Genomic DNA, 13,760 nt, shown 5'->3' on the forward strand with positions numbered 1-13,760 from the left:
TTGACTGCTGACTTTCTGGTTCTGACTTATTTCACTTAGCATGATGTTCTCCAGTACTATCCATTTTCTAGCAAATGACACAATTGCATCATTCTTTATGGCTGAGTAAAATTCCATGTTGTATACAGACCACATTTCCTTTATCCATTTGTCTGTTGATGGGCATCTGGACTGCTTCCATAGCTTGGGTATTTTGAATTGCACTGCTATAAACAGTGATGTGACTGTGTCCCTATAGTGTGCTTTTTTTTTTAAGATCTTTTGGATATATACCAAGGAGTGGGAAAACTAAGTCATATGGTGGTCCCATTCTTAGTTCTTTGAGGAATCTCCATACTGCTTTCCGGATTTGTTGTGCTAATTTACAGTCCCACCAGTGAGTATCCCTATCTCTCATCCGGCACAAAAATCAACTCAAAATAGATCAAAGACCTAGAAATTAGACCAAACTGCAATTTCTGGAAGAAAATGTAAGCCCAACACTCCAACATGTTGTTGCAGTTAACTGAATTACTTAGCAAGACTCCTAAAACACAAGAAATAAAATCAACAAATGGTATGATATCAAATTAAAAAGCTTCTGCACAGTAAAGGAAATAAGAGTGTTAAGAAAGAGCCTATGAAATGGGATATCTTTGCCATCTGATCCTCAGAAGATTAATATCTAAAATATAAGAAGAGTCGGGTATGGGAGCACATTCCTGTTATCCCAGTGCCTCAGGAGGCTGAGGCAGGAGGATCATGAGTTCAAAGCCAGCCTCAGCAACATAGTGAGGCCCTAAGCAACTCAGTGAAACCCTGTATCTAAATAAAATATAAAAGAGGGCCAGGGATGTGACTTAGAGGTAGAGTGCCCCTGAGTTCAATCCCTGGTAAACAAACAAACAAAAAATACAATGAGGGGCTGGGGATGTGGCTCAAGCGGTAGTGCGCTTGCCTGGCATGCGTGCAGCCCGGGTTCGATCCTCAGCACCGCATACAAAGATGTTGTGTCCACCGAGAACTAAAAAAATAAATATTAAAAAATTCTCTCTCTCTCTCTCACTCTTTCTTAAAAAAAAATACAATGAGACATTGCATACCTGAAATATTAAATGACCATCATAGAATAGTGGCTCAGTCAGTTGGACTGAAGATGGCTATTAAAATATGTCTTCTTATGATTTCATTTATATTGACAAGAAGCCTCTATTCTAGGTTTGACAATAGTATTGCTTAAAAGGATGACATTTGATAAGCAATAAACTAGAGTACAAAGAAAATCTAGAGTTCAATATCAGATATACCTCAATAAAGCTACTAAAGTGTGTTTAAAATAATTTAATAACATTTAATATGAATATGGTTAATGTTAGGATTGAATGTCAAGTCATTAGTGTTGTATAACAAAAATTGCTGATATCATTTCACATCCATTCATAGAGCCAATGCAACACAATAAAACGTTAGGGTTTTCTCCAAAGCATGATTTTGAGTGATAAAACAATATTTTATGCTTGTGACACAATTTCCTCAAATGAATCATAACATTATCACTGTATATTTTCCTTCAGCATCCTAACAATATGATTGTCCATTATGGGCAGCTTATCAGGATGACTAAAGTAATATAGTCATATCTACATTGTTTCATTTGCTACAGTTAATTGTTTATCTATCTTTGATTTAGGTTTGGTTCTAAAGCTAAACTATCACTTTGTCATGCTAAAAACAGAACCATTCAAGTATTAGCATCTCAAGTATTAGCTGATTTGAATTCTAAATCCCTTGCAGATGGATGGTGTTCTTAAGTTTTAGGCATTAGGAGGCCAATCATTAAGAGATATAATTTTAAATACAGACAAAGCTACATAATTATTGTTAATACCTTTTATTATCAAATTCTTAGATATATCACAATTATATTAAAGGAATAGAATCCATGAATATATGCAAACTTGGTATATGACAGCTGTGGCATTGTAAATCCATGGAAATGAACTCAAATTGATTATGATCTCTCTTATACACTTATGGACTTTGTGAGTTTTTAGAAGTTCTGCTTCTATATTCACAAGAAATTTGGCCTATAATTTCCCTTTCATATATATTCCTTGTCAGATTTTGGTAGAAAGTTTTTGTAATCATCATAAAATTAATTAGAGTTATTTCTTACTTTTCTATATTCCGAAAAGTTTGTGAAATACTGAAATTAAGTGTTCCTCTCAAGTCAAGTGCAGTTTCTCATAAAACTGTACCAAAGGTGTTTTGTGGAGATGGGGGATGTTAAATTACCAATTTGGTTTATTTAGTGTGATTATAGAAACATTTCTTCTTGAATTAATTTAGTAAGTTTTACTTTTATATAGGCATTTATATATTTCAACTAAGCTTTCAAACTTATTTTAATAAAGATATCCTTAGTGTCTTCTTGATATTTTTTAAAAAATATTTTTAATACCTGGGGTATCAGTGTCATTTTTTACATCAGGAAAGCAGCAGGGAATTTGGCACTTCTCAAAGTTCACTTACAAAAACATTGTGTTATTTTGTGAAAAATCAGATGGCCATAATTACAGGATCAGTTCATTGTGTTGTTAATAGCTTTTATCATCAAATTCTTAGATACATCACAATTATATTAATTGTTGCTGTATTGTTCTGTTAATAGAACAGAACAATACAGCAACAAAAGTGAATGAACTAAATTTATAGGTGTCAATGTGGAGAGAAAAGCAAGTTCTAGAACTTCATATACAGTATGAAATCATTCTTACAAATGTATTAATACACACATATGCACACATATTGGAAACATAATAAAGCATGGATTAGAGCAAAAGCAAATTTATTATTATGTGATTGCCTTTAGGAATGAGGAAGGGATTTTAGGCTTGGAGCAGAGGATTGAGTAATTCAAATTTGTAATTCTTTATTTCTTAAAAAAAAAAACTAAAGTAAATATAAGTATTCATTAAAATGTGGTATTTTCCCTTTTACTAAAGTTGTGATAACAAATAAATGTCATGAGATGGAAAAGAGCTTGTTATGGATCATAAATACGTTCAGTGTGACTAGAATGCAAATAGGTATAGGATGTCATGAAATATGGTTTTAGAGGGCAATAATCACCAATTCATACAGGGTCTTTAGGCCATGGGGGAAAGTTTTGTATTTTATTTGGTTTTATCATAGAAGAAACATCTGTGCCAAAGGAAGTACCTTAGAGATTGCTGATTTGGTTCCAGACCACCAAAATAAAGCAAATATTGCAATAAAGTGAGTCACAGTATTTTTGGTTTCCAAGTATATATAAAAGTTATGTCTTGATTTTACTATAGTCTATAAATCATGCAATACCATTACATCTAGAAACAATGTACACATATGAATTTAAAATACTTTATTGCTAAAAAGTTTAATGATCATTTGAGTCTTCAGAGAGTTATAACATTTTTTTCTGGAGGAGGGGTTATCTCAATGTTAATGGCTGTTGACTGATCAGAGTGGTGACTGCTGAAGGATGGCGTGCCTGTGGCAATTTCTACAAATAAGACAAAAATGAAATATGCCTCATTAATTGACTCTTCTTTTCATTAAAGATTTCTTTGTAGCACATGATGCTATTTGATAGCATTTTATCCATAGTCAAACTTCTTTCACAACAGAAGTCAATCCTCTTAAACATTGCCACTGCTTTGTCAACTAAGTTTAAATAATATTCTAAATCCTTTGTTGTCATTTCAACAATAAGTAGATTTCATTTCAAGAAACCACTTCCTTTTTTCATTCATAAGAATCAGCTGCTTGTTCATTAAGGTTTCATCATGAGATTGTTGAAATTTATTTCAGGCTGCATTTCTAATTCTAATTCTCTTGCTATCTCCACTATATCTGTAGTTACTTCCTCCATTGAAGCCTTAAACCCCCATCAGTGTCATTCATGAGGGCAGGAATCAACTCTTTTCCAAATCCTGTTAATATTAATATTATGATATCCTCCATTTAATCATGAATTTTCTTAATGGTACCTAAAATGGTAAACCCCTTCCTGAAGTTTTTCAATTAACCCAACCCAGGTCCATCAGAGATATCATCATCTCTGGTAGATATAGCCTTATGAAATATATTTCTTAAATAAAAAGACTGGATGTAGGGCATGATGTAACATGTGAGACATGTTCATCAGAAAGGAGGAAACCTAACTTGATGTAGGGCATGCAACATGTAGGGCATGTTCATCAGAAAAGAGAAAACCTAACTTGCTGGCTGCTACCCGATTCCCAGTCCTGGGGCCACATGTGGCTAAGATAGCATATGAGGATCAGCCAGAAGGCATTGCCAGGGTTGTGATGAAAAATCAGACCACCTCTAGGATAGGCTCAGAATCCTTCTGCTCTCGTGGACAGCTCCTGTCTCCCATTAAGGCCTGTAGGATGGGTGTACACGTGAACTCTCCCCACCCTGCTGACCTTTACCCTGATAGGCTCCTGTAGGTTATATTAGTTGTGTGTGTTTCTCAATAAACTGAGATCCTGCTTTGACTAATCTCCCTGAAGTATCTAATTGTCCTCCAGGAGGAAGGGCAGGTGCTAACGGTCACTGGCTCGTCCTAGTCTGGGCATGCTTTCCCCATCTCTCCCGCAGGTCAGGAGAGAACGATGGCTAAAAACCCTGACAACTGGAGGGTCAAAATTGATCTTTGATTCATGGGCTAAAATATGGATGTTGTGTTAACAAGTGTGAAAGCAACATTAATCTTGTATATCTCAGAGTTCTTAGGTGACCAGATGCATTGTCAATGAGAATTAATATTTTAAAATAATTTTATTTTCTAAGCAAAAGATCTTAATGTTGAGTTTAAATATTCAATAAGCCAGGTGGTAAACAGGTATGCTGTCATCTAGGCTTTGTTGTTGCATTTATAGACTACAGGAAAGGTAAATATAGTATAATTCTGTAAAGGTCGGGCGAATGTCAGAGGAAAAGACCACCAAGAGACCATCTCATGCAACAGCAAAGGGTTTTTTGGGGATCCAGCATGCTGGGGCTCAGAGCTCACTCCAGAGGAGCAGAGAACAAAGAGCCCCGAGAACAACTTGAGCAGGGTTTATATACATTTTTAGAGAGGGCAGGGACTTTACATACATCATAGCCTCCTTTAACAAATCATCATACACAGCAGGAAAATCAAACAACAACTCTCAAACATGATTAGCACATTCATTGGCAGGAACAGGTCGGGGGTGATAGGTCAGTCCTAAGGAGAGGTATACATTCAAAATGATTGGTTTAAGCCCTGAGGCACATACGTGCTGAGCTGCACGGTGTCCGGGTTGTTAAGCAACTAGGTGGTCAGGGGGGGATTTTGACACACATCTAATGGGCAGTTCCGGGAATTGTCTTAACTGCCACAGGAATTTCAGATTCTGAGTGCAACTTAGGAACTTTACAAAACCTGGTCCTTCATATTTTAATTTCAATTTCTTTTATCCTTTCAATTCTTAAGGGCCCTAAAAGTTTTGGAATGGTGCATGAGCATTGGCTTCAACTTCAAGTTGCCAGCTGCATTGCCACTAGCAAGAGAGTCAGCCTGTCCTTGGAAGCTTTGAAGTTAGGCATTGACTTTTCTTTAGATATGAAAGAACTAGCTAAGCATGGTGGCACATGCCTTTGATCCCAGTGGCTCAGGAGGCTGAGGCAGGAGGATCATGAATCTGAAGCCAGCCTCAACAATTTAGTAAGGCCCTAAACAACTTAGATCTTATTGGAAAATAAAAAGGGCTGGTGATTTGGCTCATATGTTAAGCACCTCTGGGAAGGAAGGAAGGAAGGAAGGAAGGAAGGAAGGAAGGAAGGAAGGAAGGAAGGAAGGAAGGAAGGAAGGAAGGAAGGAAGGAAGAAAAAAAGGAAAGAAAAGAAAGAAGGAAAGAAAAGAAAGAAGGAAGGAAGGAAACAAACTGGATGGCATCTTTTAATATATGGCTGCTTTATCTGCATTGAAAATCTGATATTTAGTGCAGCCAACCTTCATTATTTATCTTAGCTATATATTTTGGTTAACTAACTTCAGTTCTACATCGTACTTGCTGCTTCACCTGGCATTTTTATGTAATAAAGATGGCTTCTTTCCTGAAACCTCATGAGCTAACCTCTGCTAGCTTCAAACATGTTTTCTGCAACTTTCCCATCCCTCTCAGCCTTCAGAAAATTTAGGATAATTGGGGCCTTCCCCTGGATTACATTTTTTAAAAATATGTTTATTTTTATTTATTTATTTTTATGTGGTGCTGAGGATTGAACCCAGGATCTCAGGTGTGTGAGGCAAGTGCTCTGCCATTGACATATAATCCTAGCCCTGGATTAGATTTTGATTTAAGGGAATGATGTGGCTAGTTGGAGCTCCTATTTAGATCACTAAAACTTTTTCCATATCTTCAATAGGCTATTTCAATGTCTAATTATTTGTTTATTCGCTGAAATATTGCTTTTATTTTCTCTAAGAACTTTGCATTCACAACTGAGCTGTTTAGCAGAAGAGACCTAGCTTTTTGCCTATTTTGATTTTTGACACCTTCTCATTCCCTAGGACAGTTCCCAAGTATACTTCTATACTTCCACTATGTTAGTAAGTGAAAGTATCTCATAGATAGCCAGCTCAATTCTGTAGGTTTGGAAGAAGACATAAAACTTTAGCATTTAAGAGCAGAGCCCTAACAAAAACAGAAGCTCTCAGTACCTGGCCTGCCTTTGTAAGGTTGAGAGAAAGTATACAATTTCAAGAAATTCCACCAAAGTGAGATTGAGAAGGGTGAGGCAATCACATCCATAGAAAAACTCTTGAGACTCATAACTAGCCATGTTCTTTTATGAAAGTGTTTCTGTCCTAACATCAGTCAGGAAAGATTTAAGGAGTTTAATACTTCTTCAGATGAGTAAACACAAATGCAAGACTTTAGGAACACAAACATACACACACACACACACACACAGAGGTTCACAAAATAAACATAATATGACACTACTGAATAAATAGAATAATATTATGCTAATCAATCCAGACAAATGAAAACCTATAAATTGCCTTGAAAAATTTTTCAAAATAATTGTTATAAGGAAATTCAGCAAGCTGCAAGAAAACACAATAGAAAACCCAATAAGATTTAAAAAACAATGCATGAATAAAACTAACAGTTCATTAAAGAAATAGAAATCATAAAGCATACAATACATTTTGTAGCAGAATACAATAAATGGGATGAAAATAGAATACAATAGGGGGCATCAGGAGCTGACTTGAAAAGGTTGAGATGTGGCTCAGTGGTAGAATAATTTCCTAGCATGTGCCCAGCCCTGGTTTGATCCCCAGTACATACACACACACACACACACACACACACACACACACACACACACTTCCCCCTCCCCACCCTCTCTCTAACATACACACCCATCAGCTTGATGAAGCAGGAAAAAGAATCTAATGACTCAATGACAAGACATTTGAAAATTTCAACTCAGGAGAAAAATAATGAAAAGAAATAAGGAAAGTCTATGGAGTGATGCGTAACCATCAAGAGCATTAATATTTGTATTATGTGAATCAGAGAAGATAATAGAGAAAGGAAGAGACAGAAAGCTTAAAGAAATTATGTGTAAAAGTTTTCCAACTCTGGGGAACCGCTGGAGACAATGTCTGTTATGTCTCTGGAACTTCCAAGAATGCCTGACATATTACATTTCAAATAGTGAATGTTTGTGGTTTGGATAGATGAATGGATGGATCAACAGCAAGAGGTATTGTTACTGGTTTATTTTTGGCAACAGAATATTATTGAGAGGAGAGTTAATCTCTAAAGCAATACCAAAATTTTGACACTATAATGGGGTCACATGAAGTCATAGATTTATTGTAGCAAATACATCTTAGGGTTCAGAGGAGAGAGAGATTATTTTCTCAGCATCCTTTAAGCCTATATTCTCCTGGATATCTCAGCCAGTATTCTCTATAAAGTCCAAACTTCTTCATAATCTCTCTCAGCATCAAACTATTCCAGGCTTTGTGTCGCTTCAAAGTCATTTTCTGACAGCATTAGGCTTCCTTCCACATATGTGCACAGAGTTGTTTTTAAGTAAATTTGGAACTAGACCATTGACTACGTAGAAGCTGGTAGTTAATTACAATATACATATATATATATACATACATACATACATACATACATATACCAGCTTCTACATCATGAAGATCCTGCTTTGACTGTTCTCCCTGGCATATCTGATTATCCTCCTGGGAGGGAGGGAGGGAGGGCTGGGTGTGGGCGGCCAGTAAACCTTTACCTTTCTTGGCTCATCTTGGTTGGGGCGTGCTTCTCCCTCTTCTCCTACTGGTCAGGAGGAGACGGGGGCTAAAAACCCCGACAATAAAATTAGTGAGATATTAGGGGAGGATTATGGCTAGCCATAGAACTTATACAGAGATAACTTAGGAGTTTTTGCCTGGACCTCAAAAGGGAGAAGAAATGAGTGAAGATGAACATTTTTAAAGTAATGAATTTAATAGCTATGAGATATAATGTAGGGTGGCAGAACCCTAGTATTACTTGGCCCAGAGTGAGTATATCATTTTGGCCTCAGTCTTTTCAACTGTAAAATAAAATGATTCTATTAGTTAATATTTGCAATCTGGTCCAGCTCCAATATTTTATAAATTTATGGTGAAAGTGATACTGCTGCAAATTACAGATTGCCTAGTTCAAGGGACAGATAGGATGTTATATTGGAACTTAGCAACTGTCACTACTTATTCATAAAAGTGAAGCCTCATCATATTGTCTCAGATGAACAATTGTGTAACTAATCCAAAAGATATAGAGATGGCTGTTTTGCAGGAGGACGACATATTTATAATAGATGAATTGGTATATTAGCATAGTGAAAGATCATTACAAGTATATTTCCTAGAATACTATCATTTGAAACAATAGTAAAATTTCCCTTGAATTAATATGTGCAAAGCTTAAATAAAATTGAACTCAAGATCTTAGCTCTTTGATTCTTCTCTGATAGGCAGAAGGAAAGGAATGATTTCAATGTGTCCCCTGTAGAAGAATGTATAGATAAACTGTATATCCACCACCAGCAGCTCCCACTCACCCCTAAAAAAATATTAGAAGCCAAAATGAATATCAATAACAAATTAGAGACTAAAGTCTGAAATGGGCACATTGTACGAAATGGATAGGGATTACCATGGACAAGGAGAGATAGTCCCAACATTTTACCCTAGTGATAGTGTTGAGGGAAATGTTATTGGATGAGTGTATATGTATCAACTTCCTGATATTTTTAGTATAGCTAATGGGAATCAGCTAGCCAAATTTTCTGGGTCTGTACAGATTCTGGCAGTACTAGGATCCCATACTATGGGGTTTAAGATATTCAGGAGAAACAGTAGGATTTCCAAATCTTTTCAGGAAGTGGGACAACAACAGATAATTTGGGTGATATTTACATATTTTTGTTTTTTGTTTTCATTCATCTCTTCAACCAAAATTTGCGCTGGGACCTATACTATGTATCAATGATGAAATTATAAATAAGACAGATATGGTCCCTTCCCTTATCAAGTTTGATAATCACACAAGCAAATATATGTAAACTGTGATGTATTATAAAGGAAAAATGCTGGTAATTATGTACATGCTTGTAGTTCCAGCAAATCTGGAGGCGGAGGTAGGAGGATCGCATGTTGAGACTAGTTGCCACAACTAAGTGAGATCCTGTCTCAAAATAACAAATAAAAAGAGCTGGGGATGTAGATCACTGGCAAAGCAACCCTGGGTTCAATCCCAATAAAGGAAGGAAGGAAGAGAGAGAAGGGAGGGAGCCTTTTAGACTTCTAAACAGGAGATAATTTAAAAACAAGAGAAGGAAGGTCTGGGGAAAATTTTCTGTGTAAGTGACATTTGAAACTGAGATATGATTGATGAATAGGAGTTTGATTTGGGCAAAGGCCAGGTTAAAACAGGTGAGTCATTAGAAATAGCATGTATATATATAAGCTGGGAACACCTGACACATTCAAATAATCAAAGAGGGTTTCTAGTTTATGAACAGTGCAAACAAGTTGTAGGGTTCCAAGGATACAGCTGTATTCAGAAAAATGTATGATTTTTGCTACTAGGTATTTCTAGAAAATGATAAAGTCAAACTAGAAAACACAAATAGGCAAAAAGATAAATGTGTAGATGGGAATGGGAGAGAGATACAGGTCAGGTTCCCAGGTGAACTGAAAGATGGAGACAAAATTAAGGCAGGCAAAAATGAAGTGAAAATTTGGGGGATTTGGGCCAAGAAATGGGTGGTAGAATTGATGGCCTTGTTTAAATTTAGAAAATTAAATACAAAGCGTCAGCACTTGGCCCAACCTATGCTTCTCTGTGAACTAATGGAAATGTTATTAAGGGCTGTTGTAACCTTATTCACCCTTGGAGGACACAAGGGGATTTAAAATGCCTAGCCAACTTTCCAGTGGGTCAGTTTAAGTATTTAATTTTTGGAAAAACGTGAATAAAATTCTTATTGTTCCCTCTGACTGAAGAGAAAAATAATGACCCTGGGAGGCTACAACAATTTCCATAATCTACCAGCAAAGAGTAAAAATCATAGAAGGCTGGCTCTCAATGAAATTTAATATGATGTATCCCTCCCAACTTAACCTCAATTAGAGGATGGACTATTTTCTTTAAGGCTCACAAATTGGGGTGATATATTCTTATTTTCAAAATGTTCATTGTAGTAAAATACACATAAGATTAAATTTACTATTTTAACCCCTTTTATGCATACAATTCAGTAGCATTAAATACTCTCACAGTGTTGTGCAAGTTATTTATCTCCAAAACTTTTTCATCACTTCCAAATGAAAGTATTTTGTGTGTGAGTATGTGGGGGAGGTACTGGGAACTGAACCCAGGGTTATTTTACCACTGAGCCACATCCCCATCCCTTTTTATTTTTTTATTTTGAGAGAGTTGCTTAGACCCTTGCTAATTTGCTGAAGCTGCCTTTGAACTTGTGATCCTCCTACATTGGTCTCCCAAGTTGCTGGGATTGACAGACATTTGCTACCACACCTGGCTCCAAATGAAACTCTTTATCCATGATATAATAACTTGCCGCAATAACTCCAAGGTCGCGGGTTCGTTCCCTGTACAGGCCACCAAATGCCACAGTCTGGCTGGGCACAATTCAGGAGCCACTTGTCAAAAGAAACGAACTTTATTTTTAGAACCACACACGCCAAACAAAACAGCTCCTCAGGAAAAACCTTCAGAGCCCAACTGCCACCACCGGCTTCCCACAAGCCTCTCAACCTCCCCCACTCCTCCTGCTCTTGAGGCTGATTGGCTGGGTCACATGGGCGGAGCCAAAAAAGTCCCCCAACGAGCAGCTCCGTGGTCTGAAAGGGCAGGAAAACAGCCCAATGAGCATCACTGCAGAGGAGCCAATCAATTGGCAGCTAGAAGTTGCTGGGGCCGCTGTGAGCCAATCATCAGCTGGCAGCTGGAAGTTTGCTGGCAGCTGGAAGTTTGCTGGAAGCTTGAAGTTTGCTGGGGCCCCTTCGGCTCTGGCTCTCAACAATAACTCCCATTCTCTGCTATCCCAGTTTGTAGAAGTCACCATTCTATGTATGCTCTGCCTCTGAGTGACTTTTAGATTTTATAAATAAATGAAATCATATATTATCTGTCTCTCTGTGTTTGGCTTATTTCACTTAATGGTACTTTAGTTTTATCCATGTTATTATAAGTGACAGGATTTCCTTCTTTTTAATGGATAAACAATATTCCATAGTGTCATTCTGTGTATGTGTATGTGTGTATTTTCTTTACCCTTCATATGTTGTCAGACACTTAAGTTGCTCCCATATCTTGGTTGTTGCATATAATGCAATGAACATGAGATTGCTAAAATCTCTTAAGGATCCTGATTTCAATTATTTTGAAGTGTGATTGCTGGATCATACGGTAATTCTATTTTTAAAATTTTTTCAGGAATCTTCATAGTATTTTCCACAGTGTCTGCACCATTTTGCATTATAAACAATAGTCAATAATGTACAACCTCTACACATTCTTACCTGAAGAAGCTGTTCTTTTTTTAAGAAAGCCATTCTAACAGATATGAAGTGAGTTTTCATTAGTTTAGATTTGCATTTTCCTGATGATTATGACATTGAGCACTTTTTTCATATACCATTGTTATATGACTGTATTTTGAGGAATGTCTATTCTGGTAATTTTCTAATTTTTAATAAGGGTTTTCTTTGCATTTGTTAAATTTTAGAAATTATTTATATATTTTAGATATTAATTCCTTATCAGATAAATGATTCACAAGTATTTTTCCCACTCTGTGTATAGCGACTTCACTCCATTGATTGTGTCATTGAGGAACAAAAGTTTTCAATTTTGATGAGATCAGTATTAATCTGCCTGGACTGCCATAGCAATATACCACATACCAAGTGGCTTAAGTGACAAACATGAATTTTCTCACAATTCTATAGGCTAGAAGTCCATGATCAAGGGGCTGGGGTTGTGGCTCAGTGGTAGAGCACTTACCTAGCACATGTGAGGCACTGGGGTTCAATCCTCAGCACCAAATAAAATAAATAAGTAAATAAAATAAAGGTATTGTGTCCATCTACAACTAAAAAATATTTTTTAAAAAAGAAGTCCATGATCAATGTCCTGACTTACAGATAGTTCCCTTTTCACTGTATCATCACATGACCCTTCCTCTGTGCTTGTTGGGGGAGGGGAAAAGAGAAAGTACACTTTGCCTTATTCTCTCTCTCTCTCTCTCATTTCTTCCTTCCTTCCTTTCTTTTTTTATTTTTCTGTACTGGGGGATGAATCCACGGCCTCACACATGCTGGGCAAATGCTCTACCATTGAGCTACAGTTCCAGTTTTTTTTTTTAAATTTTGAAACAGTGTCTCACTAAGTTACCTACGCTGGTGTAAAACTAGTGATCCTCCTTCCTCAGCCTCTTGAGTAGCTGGGGTTACAGACAAGTGCCATCACACAAAGACACCAGTCATATGGATTAGGATCTTATCCCTAAAATAATTAAGGTTATTTTACCTTAACCTTTCTAAAGGCCCTATCCTCAAATACGGACACATTGGAGGTTAAGGCTTCAAGATATGAGTTTTAGGGCAACACAATTCAGTCCATAATAAGATAAAAATTATTTTTTCTTTTGTTGCTTTTGGTGTCACATTGAAGAACTTTTTGCCAAATCTAATGTCATGAAGTTTTACTCCTATGTCTTCTTCTAATAGTTTTATAGTTTTATGTCTTACATTTAGGTTTTGATCCATTTTGAGTAATTTTTGTATGTAGTGTAAGGTAAGGACCCAACTTCATGCTTTCTCCTGTGAATATTCAGTTTTCTCAGTCTTGGCACCCATAGAAAAAGTTATTTGATCATAGATGCAAGAGTTTACTTCTTGACTCTGTATTCTATGACATTGGTCTTATGTCTGTCTTTAAACCAGTAACATAAGACCTGTATTCCCATAAAATACAGGTCTTGTGTTACTGGCTTAAAGGTAATACAGTTCTTATTGATTACTGTAGCTTTGTAGTAAGTTTTGGAATCAAGAGGTGTGAGTCATCCAACTTTGTTTGTTTGTTTGTTTGTTTTTTAGAGAGAGAGAGAGAGAATTTTTAATATTTACTTTTTAGTTTTCGGCGGACACAACATCT

Source organism: Urocitellus parryii, chromosome X, assembly GCF_045843805.1.
Source record: "Urocitellus parryii isolate mUroPar1 chromosome X, mUroPar1.hap1, whole genome shotgun sequence".
Lineage (NCBI taxonomy): Eukaryota > Metazoa > Chordata > Mammalia > Rodentia > Sciuridae > Urocitellus > Urocitellus parryii.